Source organism: Humulus lupulus, chromosome 5 (assembly GCF_963169125.1).
Source record: "Humulus lupulus chromosome 5, drHumLupu1.1, whole genome shotgun sequence".
NCBI lineage: Eukaryota > Viridiplantae > Streptophyta > Magnoliopsida > Rosales > Cannabaceae > Humulus > Humulus lupulus.
In genome coordinates, this window is record NC_084797.1 from 232910064 (window position 1) to 232922500 (window position 12437).

Genomic DNA, 12437 nt, shown 5'->3' on the forward strand with positions numbered 1-12437 from the left:
TATAATAAAGTTCTTATATTATATTCTTGTTAACATGAAATGAAAGTTCATTTCAAGAGTTATTTTAGTCTACCATATAAACTTCAAAGTGAAAGAAAAAGTCGTCTCTTCAAATAGTATTAATTGGTCGAAAGTAGTATTGTTGATAATTAATAATCATATATATAAGCACTTTTCGTTTATATAGAGAATATATTTCTATGTCGATTAGAAGGAGAAAAATGAAGAGGGACACAGCTAGAAAGATAGAGAGTTGTTAATATATCCTCTAAATTTTGTTTGTCACATTATACAAATTATTTATAGTCTAAAAACTGTATAATACTTAATTAAGAAGTCAACATTATGGCATGGGGTTATAAATATAGGGATATTGGTGGCATAAATACTTAAGTTCATACTTTTATTATACTTAAATACTTAACTTATTTTTTTGACGGCCTAAAAACCTAACATTTATTTTTTGTTGCAACAATTATCTTTTCTATTAAAAGACAAATGCCAAATTTTTTACTAGGGATATTGACAGTATAAATATATAAGTTTAATTAATTGTTGCACTTAAATATTTAAATTTTAATAATAAAATAAAATAAATCTAATTTAAAAAAATATTGAAATCTGAAATTTGATAAATACAAAACTAACACCTAAAACATTAATTACAAATTAAAAATAATATAAAAATCAAATTTAATTAAAAACATTATTTCTAATTTTTAAGATCTTCAAAAATTCTCATTTAAAAATAATTTTGAAATATTTTTCATATTTCTAGTTTTAAATCATTTTTATATTTAGATTTTTTGAAAATTTCAAATTTAATTAAAAAAAATATTTCTAATTTCTACGATTTTTCAAAAAATCTTATTTAATTATATATATAAATCTTTTGAAAAATCTTAGAAATTAGAAATAATTTTTTTTAATTAAATTTGAATTTTCAAAATGTATAAATATGAATTTTTTTAAATTTTTAATTGAATGTTTTAGGTGTTAATTTTGTATTAATTAAATTTCAGATTTAAATATTTTCTTTTTTAAAACTATTTTTTTTATTATTTATGCTATAAAAATTAAAAACTAGGTATTTAAGTGCAACATAAACATAAACTTATGTATTTATGCCGTCAATATGTATATTTAAAAAGTTTGGTATTTGTCACTTAACGGGAAAGTAACGGCTACAACAAAAAATAAACAATAGAAATTTATGCCGTCAAAAAAATAAGTTAGGTATTTAAGTACAACACATGCATGAACTTATTTATTTATGCCACTAATATCCCATATATATTTATATGGTCACGGTTATTGTACTGCATTTTTTTTTTGTACGTTCATGGTAAATTATACATTTTTACACACGTTGATAAGTTATAGAGAAGTTTACATAAATATGAGAAAAATAGAGAGGGTTTCTATATTTATGAGAAAAAAAATAATTGCACAAAAATATAGTAACATACTGAGAAAAAAAATTAAATATGGAAGGTCCATAAAGTTAGAAAACCAATAACCATAAAAAGTTTCAAAAATTCATGCAAAAGTATTATCTCACCTCTTCATATTGTTCTTCTTCGTCTTCTACAATGGTGGTTCGCCAACCCCTCTCCTAGTCACGGGATGACACCGTCGTTCTTCTTCTTCTATAGCGGATAGATCTTGTTATATTTTCAAAATTGCCTTTTTGTTTGTCTGTTTTCTTTTTAGAACTGATTAGCATTGTGTTCTTCTTCTTCAGCAATGGTCAGATTTGGTTTTGTTTTTAGATTTAGTTTTTTTTTTTTTGTTAGTCTGCCTAAGTAATCAGTTACTATGATGATGGTTTTGTTTTCAAATATATGTTTCTTTTAGACCTAGATGTAACCAGTTACCATCACGATGAGTTTAGGTTTTTTTGTTCGAATCTTATTTTAATTTTGTAGACCTAACAAAGTAACCAGTTACCTTCTTCAATTTTCTTTCTTTCTTCTTCTTCAAGGTTGTTTTCATATTTGATTGTTTTTTTTTAGATTTGAATTTTTTTCCTAGATATGGCTAAGTAATCAGTTACATTTTTTTATGGTTGTTTTTAAATTTGATATTCTTTTTTTCATAACTGAGTTGATTTTCAGATGTAGTTTATTTTTATTTTTTTAATATTTGGCAAAGTAACCAGTTACCATTTTAATTGTTATTTTGATAGGGGTAATCGGTTACCACCACCTTCTTCTTCTTCTACTTCTCAGATCTAATTTTTTCTTTTTTCTTTTTCAGGTTTGATTTTTTTTTTCTAGGTTTTAGCTTAGTAATTAGTTATCAATCAGTTGTTATTTTGATAGGGGTAACCGATTACCACCTTCTTCATCTATATCTCAGAATTGGTTTTTTTTCGAACTAATTTTTTATTTCTAGATCTGGTTTAGTAACTAGTTACCATTCAGTTGTTATTTTAATAGGGATAACCAGTTACCACATCATTCATTTTCTTCTTCTTCTTCTTCTTCTTCTTCTTCTTCTTTAGTGTTTATATTATGATTTTTTTTTTCAATTCTGACAATAGTCAGTTACAATTCACTCAAGTACTTGCATGGCGGACAGAAAGAGTCGCTATCTCATATATTTTTAAAAACTATATAAAAAAGAAAATGATATACGACGACAAGGAGAGACGAATTTGTTCAGGAAGCTATGGGTGGCTGGGAGAGAAAGAGTAAGATAGGAAAGTGAATAGGGTTTGGTAATTTGAAAAAATTGTTGAAAAATCTAAAGTAATAAAAATTTAGGGATTTTTTTTTTTACTATTTTACGGTTCTTAACCTTTTTTTTTATTCATAAATACGTACTCAAGTTTTCAAAAATACAGTCTTAAGAAAAACAACTAAAAATCAATTGGAAAGTAATTTGAAAACAACCCACTCCATCAACCTGAAATAAACTTGAAAAAAATACAAAAAAACAATATACATAAAAAAAAAAAAAACTTGAAAAAAAAGACAATTGTAAAAATGTAAAAATTTATGTTGACGCTGTTTTTTGTCAATTTAAATAGTAGAGCAATTAAACAATATAATATTGGTACAAATGAATAAAGAGGAAAACTGGAGGATTTTTATGTGGTTCAGCAGTTAACTCTGCCTAGTCCACGAGTTTATGTTATTAAGACTTGGGAGTTTTCTGGAAACTTTTCAGAGAAGAGTTGCCCAGAGTTTTCTCTCCAGAAATCAGAAATCGGTTCCTTACAAATGGTGTTTCCTTCTCTATTTATAGAGAAGGTTGTAGAATTCATTCCCACATATTTCAGGAAGATATTCTGTAAATCAATTAAGATAATGCTATTTAATGTATTATTTCCTTTATACACGAAAACGTCTCATGAAGATCGGGAACAAATAACAAATTAAATGATATCCCTTAAATATTGGGATTATACAACAATAAACATGTTCACACGTAACTGATTATCCTAAATGATTCATCAAATCTTCGAGATAAACAATTAGCATCGAACTTGCCGAGACCATGAGTCATTCACGAGCTCGCCGCCCAGCTTTGTTTATGCTCGGAACATGTATATGTAGACGATGCTGTCACATCTGAGCTAGTACTTCCTAAGCTCAATCCATCTCGCCTGAAGCAATCATGAAAAAGTATATCCATGTGTCATACCATGACCAATGCGAGCTCAGAGCACACTCGAGGCCACACATCCTCGAGGTCATTGTTTACTTCAAAGAGGTCCGACAGTTGGATCATATGATGACCGCATATGTTTCGAGCTCACACCTGACGAGCCCAGTTTTCAAGGTCATAACTTCTTACCTTGAAATCTGGGTGTAACATTTTGCCCCCTCAAAAGTATCAGTTCAAATCCCATGAGAAGGAAACTTTTGAACTGCCTTTCTTGGAAACTGTACCATTGATTGTACTCGAGTGCAGACACGCATCAGGCAGGTAATGGAGGATCAGAGTACTTGAGTATGTTTGCACCATGCCCACGTCCTTTCATTTGCCACCTTTTTGCCGCCATTGCCACTCCAGTACCCGTTTGTTCGATCAGATATCAATCTCGTCCAACGGTCCAGATTTAATTTGTCGTTTGACATTCTTTCGTGGCCTATAAATACGCCCACCGTCTTCTTCATTTCAATTTTACGCTTTCAAGTTTACAGAGAAAAGGGAAGAACAAAAAACCAGAACTCAAAACTCGTTCTACTTTTGTATGTTCTCCAAGCTAAGGAAACAAAACAACACTGGCTTGTTCGACTCCGTAAAATCATTCTTGCAACCGATCCTTCGGTCATCGATTTCTCTGTACCCACCAGCCACACTGTGTAAGTATCTGTTCTTGATCATGTACATTCTGTTTTTCCATGCATGTTTATGTCATAGTAGCACTTTGGACACCAGTTTTAGTACCAGTTCAGCACTAGATTGCTTTAGTTAATGTCGTGTAATTTTAAGGCTCTTCTGAGATTACGGATTTTCAATCCCAGATTTTGCATGAATGACAAAAATATGGCTCTTTTAATGGGTTGTCTTGATTTTCAATATCATATCGTGTAGGCCAAGAAACGGGGTATAAAATTAGGGTTTATAAATTGCACGTTTCCCAAAAATATGACTTTTCGAGTAACCGCCAACTTTTTCCCAAAAAATCCGGGATCTTTTAAAAATAAATCCACTTTCCCCCTTTTTCGTCAAATACAAACTCAGGGCTTGATTCTTTTGATAGCTCAAGTTCCCTCCGAACCTGATCTCGTTCTCTTAATTGAGCTTACTCGATGGTCTCGAGCATTCGAGCTCATACCATTTCGATTTTTATCCTCAATTTCTTGTATGCCCGGCCCTCACCCTTTTTCTTTCTTGCTAGATGTCGCAGCATTTGGAAAAGTGGTGGGGGCCAATATTCGCGATTCCTTACTCGTCGTCAACTCTGAGCCCGGAGTCACCCTTTACTCGGAACCAGCGGCTGATTAGAGAGCACGAATTGAAGTGTGAGCAAGAGGATACTCGAGCTCATTTTTGACGCCAGATCGACAAGGTCAAAGAGAGAAAAAGGAAGAGACTTAGGGTCGCAATCTATCCAGATCCAGACCCCGAGCCAAGACCAATCCCCCTCAACCCTACCCTTAAAGTGACGGTAGCTTTCAATCCAGTCGAACTTATATTTTCACTGATGGGGGAACCAACAAATCAACTGTCCACCTCGCAGCCAACCACTATTCCCACCTCGAGGGGAGAATTTTTCGAGGCCGAGCATTATTGGAGCTCGGTCTCTTCATTGGGGAAAATAACAAACATCCTAGCTTGACATGGCCTGGGATTATAAGGCTCGTTAAGGTGTCGAGCTCCGACCCCCATTAAGCATAGCTGTCGTGCTCCAGGAGATGGCACCCCATTAAGCGTAGCTGTCGTGCTCCAGGAGATGGCAATCCTGACAGTAAGCTAAAGCTCACGGCTTGGAGCCATGAGCATATGAGGGCAGGGGCCTTATTGCCCTTGAAGTCCTTTTTTAAGGACTTTCTAGATTATGTTGGGCTTGCGCCTTTCCAACTCCAGACCAACTCGTACAGGGACTTGTCAGCCCTGAGGTCGCTTTACCACGAGCTAAAATGGGAAGGACTTTCACCAAAAGAGATTTTGTATCTCTTTTGCTTGAAAAGTAATCCCTCCCAAGCTCGGGGAGGAGATGGCTTCTACTATCTTTCAAGCTATCCCCGGGAGAAGAAAATCTTCAAGGACTTGTCGAACCATCCTCCAAACTTCAAGGTGGCGTTCTATTGGACGGACGGCCTGGCTCCCTCCAGATATTATTCGTTCAGACGAATCCGTAAGTATACAATCTCTTTCCTCTTATGTTCGAATTTCATTTAAGCTGGATCCATTCATAATGTATTCCATGTTCTTAGCCAACTATCATTGCCCCACTCCCACGGACGCAATGAGGGAGCATAAAGAGGCTTTGTTCCAGCTTCCTTACGGTAGGCGATCTCTGTCTTATCTTCTTCATGAAGATAATCTTCGAGCCTATGGACTCCTGGGAAAGGATCAATCCACAGACGATAGAGCCTACAGGAAGTACACCAAGTGGGAGCTTGTGCCTCTCCCCACCAGCAACCTTCCTCTGAGGCGCAGTTCAAAGGCTCGATCCCCAGCTCGCCGTCCCAGGAGTCCGAGTTCGGGGAACGATGCTAACGATGAGGCATCGAGCTCGAGTGACAAAGGTAAAGTCATTCTCAACTCGACCTTGTGGTCTCCTTCCCTCCTTAAGAATAAACCTGACACCTTAATCTTATGTGAAGATGATAGGAACCACTTTTATGTATGGCCCTGGGTAGATGAGAGGGTCCATAGGTTTGATAGCTGGTTAGGGAAATATGATACGATGTATAGTCTGAATGAGGTTTGGGATGGAGTAGCCGTACAATATGGGACAAACGATTATAGGGACCTTTCGAGGCTAACTTCCACATATAGGGAAGGGACTCCCCCAGCCTCCTCTAAAGATAGGGGAATCTCTTGGTCGCCGAGCACGAGCTCGGGGGAGAGTTCCAGTTAGGTCCCTTGACACTTAACTTTGATTCCTTAATCTGTATGAATTATGCTAATTTTAGCGTCTTGAGATCGTTTTCTAAGGTGATCTGATTGTGTAGGTATGGACTCCGACCTCGAGAATGTGCTCGCCAAGGGTGAAGGGGCCAAGCAAAGTAAGCGTTCGAGGGCCTCGTAGAGGTCTAGTCGGCCTGCTAAGGTCCCCAAAAGAACCGAGGAGACTCCTCCCCCAGCCCCTGTTGTTCCGAGTTTGGTAGCAGATCCTACTTCCCATGTTGATCCTTCCACAACTGATTTTCCTCCCTTGCCTTCCACAACAGACATTTCTCCCCTGCCTCCTGCCATCAAGATCCTCCCAACGCTCGACCCACCTCCTAAGACATTGGCGACGAAGGGGTGCCTGTTGTCAATTTCTACTGACGTTGATGAGTATGTTGTCGATAAGGCTGTCGGGGCCCATGGGGCCACCCTGGGCTCGGACGTCCTGTGTCGAGTTAGCCAAAGCATCAGTAATTTTGAGGCTCCCTAGTGGCAGTTTTTGGTCAATGCTCGGGACTGCAACACCTTTTATGACAAGAGTGTCGAGCTCGCTGCTGCGGTAACCTCTCTCACATTATTTGTTGTAGTTGTGCTTAATGTATGTTCTAACTTGATTTGTTTGTGTGTTAGTCCCTTACTGCATTTCCTTAGCTAAATTACAAGCTGAACAACGAGGTTCACTCGAGCATGTCCTATGCTCAAGAGGCGAACGATCTCCAGCTAAAGCTCGTAGACGAGTTTGAGGCCGCAAAATCAAAGCTGGAGGCTGAGGCCAAGCAGATGAAGTCCAAGATAGCAGAGCTCGAGAAGCTGAATGCCAGGCTTGAGGAGCTTGAGAATATCAATGCCAAGCTTGAGGAGGAGAAAAAGGCCACCTTCGAGATAATGGAGGGCGAAAAGGCTCGACTTCTCGAAGAGTTCAAGGAGAGGAAGTATCGGGCAGTTGACCTGGCCAAGAACAAGATCTGGGCCAGCAATGCTGATCTCGATACCAGCTTCCTAGGCTCTTTTGAGGAGGAGCTTGTGGCCAAATGGAAAGCTTGGTTTGATGTGGAGGAGGCTGCTCGGGAGGATGCAGAAAAGGCCAAGGAGGATGTCGAGAAGGCTAAGGAGGATGCTGAGAAGGTTAAGGGGGGCACTCATTCCTTCTGAATCTTGATCCTGGGCTGCGTCCCTTTGAGACTTTTGTAATAGTTTTTATCTTTTGTTTTTTATGCCCTTGGGGCTAAGACAATTTATAGCTCGTAAAAGAGCTATTTTCTTATGATATTTACAATACCATATTTGACTTTACTTCAATATTTTTGCTTTACATCTCTTAAATCGAAATATTTTAAGCAATTTATATTAAAGGTTTGTCCTTATGTTTGTTTATTCATACAAACACATGGTGGATTTATGCTCGAGTTTCAATACATTCATGCACAGTTTACTCGATGTATCTGTGTCCGATCTCGTTATTTGTCAAGGTAGGGATTTACTTTTACCATGCACCCGAAATTACTTATATGGCGTGTAAGGTAGGTAGTTTAGTTTATCTTGCTTTTCTAGTTGCTTTTCCTCATCCTCAGGTAGCTCCTCGAAGTTATGAGGTCGAAACTCTCCTTTTGCAAGATATTCTAGCTTCGATCTCGACTTAATTTAGTGGATTTATCTATATCCCATCTTTCTGTCGATTAGTTTTAGCCGGTTTGTTCCAAACCTATTTAGGTCGTGTTTTTGGTTCGTAATCCATACACTTGTATATTTTTGATCTAGTTATATCTAGATCACGCATTTGGTTACATCCAAATTACATTGGCTCGCGCATTTGGTTATATCCAAACACTTTACTTTTAATAATCTGGTTATTTTAGCTCGCGTATTTGGTTACATCCAAACACTTTACTTTTAATAATCTGGTTATGTTCAAATTATTTTAGCTCGCGCATTCGGTTATATCTAAACACTTTGCTTATTTTTGTGTATGGTATTTTTTATTTTTTCAAGCTTACGGTATATATACCACTAATGCCCCCTTAATATCCTATGAGTGTGACCATAGGTTATTAAATTAAGAGAGTTTGCAAAAAATACAACATATTGAAACGAAAATGAACTTTTATTCAGAATTGAACAATTTATCAACAGAAGCGTAGTAAAGATAAACAAGCATGGTTACAGGTGACATCATTCCTGCACTATTGATAGCAAGGTCGTAGATGTTCGTCATTCCATGCTCGTGGTTCCAATTCCCCGTTTAATCTTGCCAATTTGTAGACGTCAGGTTGGATAACTGATTCGATTTGATAAGGCCCTTCCTAATTAGGCCCGAGCACGCTAGTGGCTGGGTCCCGCGTGGCTAGGAACACACGTCTCGGCACCAAGTCTCCCAATCTGAAATTCCTGTCCCAAACCTTTTTATTGAAATATCGGGTAGCTCGCTGCTGATATGCTGCATTTTTTAGTTGGGCCTCGTCCCGTCTTTCTTCGATTAGGTCCAGACTTACTTCGAGCTGGGATTGATTTGGGGCTTGGTCATAAGCATGGCTACGAATAGTGGGTATTTCGACCTCAATTGGTAGCATAGCCTTGCATTCATATGCCAGAGAAAAAGGGGTATGTCTTGTTGAAGTGCGAGTTTTGGTCTGATACGCCTACAAGACTTGGGGCAATTTCTTGGGCCAATTTCCCTTAGCTTCTTCCAATTTCTTCTTCATAGAACTCTTCAGGGTTTTATTCACAGCTTCGACTTGGCCATTTGCTTGGGGATGGGCCACAGAGGAGAAGCTCTTTATTATCCCATTTTTCTCACACAAATTGGTAAACAGTTCACTGTCGAACTGAGTACCATTATCTGATACTATCTACCTTGGCATTCCATATCGGCAGATTACATTTTCTACCACATTCTACCACAAAGTCCAAGACTTTCTTTGAGGTAATTGTTGCCAGAGGTTCGGCCTCGGTCCACTTTGTAAAATAATCTACCGCGACTACTGCGTACTTAACTCCACCTTTTCCAGTTGGCAATGAGCCTATGAGGTCAATTCTCCAGACCGCAAATGGCCATGGGGAGGTCATCATAGTTAGCTCGGAAGGTGGAGCTCGTGGGATTGTAGCAAACCGTTGACACTTATCGCATCTCTTAACGTAATCAAATGAGTCTGCTTTGATAGTGGGCCAGAAGTATCCTTGGCATATAATTTTCTTTAATATGCTATGCCCCCCAGCGTGGTCTCCACAGAAGCCTTCATGTATCTCTTCTAGGATCTTCTTGGCCTCGAGTGGAGTCACACATCGGAGTAGTAGCATAGAGTACCCTCTCCGATATAGCCTTCCTTCCATAATAGTGTATCTGGGGATCTGATACATCAATTTTCGAGCTTGGCTCCGTTCTGCTGGGAGAATGCTGGTTTCCAGGTACTCAACTATTGGGGTCATCCAGGTTGGCTCAGAATTAATCATGCAGACATCTTCCTATTCTGTCTTGCTTATACTGGGTGTAGACAGATGCTCAATTGGCACAACATTCAGCTCGTCGACCTCAGTTGATGAGGCGAGCCTGGCTAAGGCGTCTGCATTCGAATTTTGTTCTCGAGGAACCTTCTCTATTGTGTAGAACTCGAAATGTTCGAGTGCTATTTTTGCTTTTTCTAAATATGCAACCATTTTTGTTCTGTGAGCCTGGTATTCCCCTAAAATTTGGTTGACCACCAACTGCAAGTCACTATAGCAATGTATCGCCTTAGCCTTGAGTTCCTTGGCTATTCGAAGTCCTGCTAGTAGAGCTTCGTTGTTAGATGCTTTGAAGTCAAATCTCAAGGCGGAGTAAAATCGTCTTCCAGTTGGAGTGATCAATATGATTCCTGCCCCCGATCCATTTTCGTTGGAAGACCCATCGACATAAAGTTTCCACAGCTCTCGGGCTGGGGTTACAACTTTGTCGTCAGTCATTCCGATACATTCCGCTATGAAGTCTGCCAGGGCCTGTCCTCTTATGGTTGTCCTCGGATGATAAGTGATCTCGAATTGTCCGAGCTCAACAGCCCATTCAATAATTGGCCCGAGGCTTCTTTCATTGATAAGACTTGTCGTAGTGGTTGGTCAATCAGCACATGGATGGGGTGTGCTTGAAAATAAGGTCGGAGCTTTCGAGGTGAGTGAATTGGGCTGAGAGCCAATTTCTCCATTAATGGGTATCTCGATTCTGCCCCCAGTAACCTTTTGCTGACATAGTATACTGGCTTTTGTACCTTCTGGTCTTCTCGGACGAGCATGGCGCTGATGGCGTGCTCGGTTGTAGCGAGATATAGGTACAAAATTTATCCTGTGATAGGTTTTGACAAGATAGGAGGCTCTGCGAGGTACTTCTTGAGCTCCTGAAATGCTAGCTCACATTCCTCTATCCACTCGAATTTTTTGCCCCTTCTCAAAAGGTTGTAAAATGGAAGACAACGGTCTATGGATTTCGAGAAAAACCTACTTATTGCCGCCATCCGTCCATTCACACTCTGGATATCTTTATGCTTTCGAGGTGAGGGCATGTCAATTAACACCGGGATCTTATCAGGATTAGCCTCTATTCCCCGTGCATTCACAATGAAACCCAGGAACTTCCCCGTCGATACTCCAAAAGAGCATTTCTGGGGGTTGAGGTTCATGTTGTACTTTCGTAGCATGGTGAAGCATTCTTCAAGGTCGTCCACATGGTTATTGTTATGTTTATATTTGACCAACATATCATCAACATAAACTTCCATGTTATTACCTATCTATTCGAAGAACATCATGTTTACGAGCCGTTGGTATGTGGCTCCAACATTCTTGAGTTCGAAAGGCATGACATTGTGACAGTACAGTCCTTTATCTGTCACAAAACTCGTATGCTCTTGGTCCGGGGCATGCATGGAAATCTGGTTATATCCAAAATAAGCGTCTATGAACGACATAAGTCCATGCCCGGATGTGGCATCTACGAGCTGGTCGATCCGAGGTAGGGGAAAGCAGTCCTTAGGATATGCTTTATTGAGGTCTGAGTAATCGATACAAGTCTGCCATGTTCTGTTAGGTTTTGGAACTAGGACCGGGTTGGCGACCCAATCAGGGTAGAAGGCATCTCGTATGAATTGATTCGCCTTTAACCTATCGACCTCTTCCTTCAGGGCTTTCTTCCTGAAGTCATCGTCCAAGAGTCTTCGTTTTTATTTTGCTTCGAGGGGAAGCTCTTGTCAATGTTAAGGGCATGGCTTATCACATTCAGGCTTATCCCCACCATTGCCGAATGCGACCATGCGAAGACATCCTGGTTCTTTCTCAGGAAGCAGATTAATTGCTACTTTGTTTCTACTGACAGGATTTTCCCTACCTTCATAGTTTTCGGGGGATCGACCTCTTCAAGTTAGATTTCTTCGAGCTCTTCTAGCGGCTTGAGATCAGCCCTTTCTTCTACTCTTGGATCGATCTCTTCATCTATTTCGAAGACTGTCCCATCCTTATTCTGAATTACGCACGTGTTTATGCACTTGTCTGCTTCTTTCCTCTAAAGGAACTGCTATAGCATTCCCTTCCTGCGAGTTGGTCCCCTTTTAGAGTCCCGATGTCATTAGAAGTCGGGAACTTGATGGCCAGATGCCTTACAGACATAACTGCCCATAACCCTACTAGGGCAGGTTTCCCGAGCAGTACGTTGTAGACCGATGGAAGATCCACTACTACAAACTCCATCATCTTGGTTGTTGAGACTGGGAAGTCTCCCAAGGTTACGGGGAGTTCGATGGATCCCATATAGGCAATCCCTTCTCCTGAAAAGTCGTACAACATCGTTGCACAGGCCTTTAGGTCGTGAAGCGCGATTCGCGTCTTTTCTAAAGTGGCCTTGT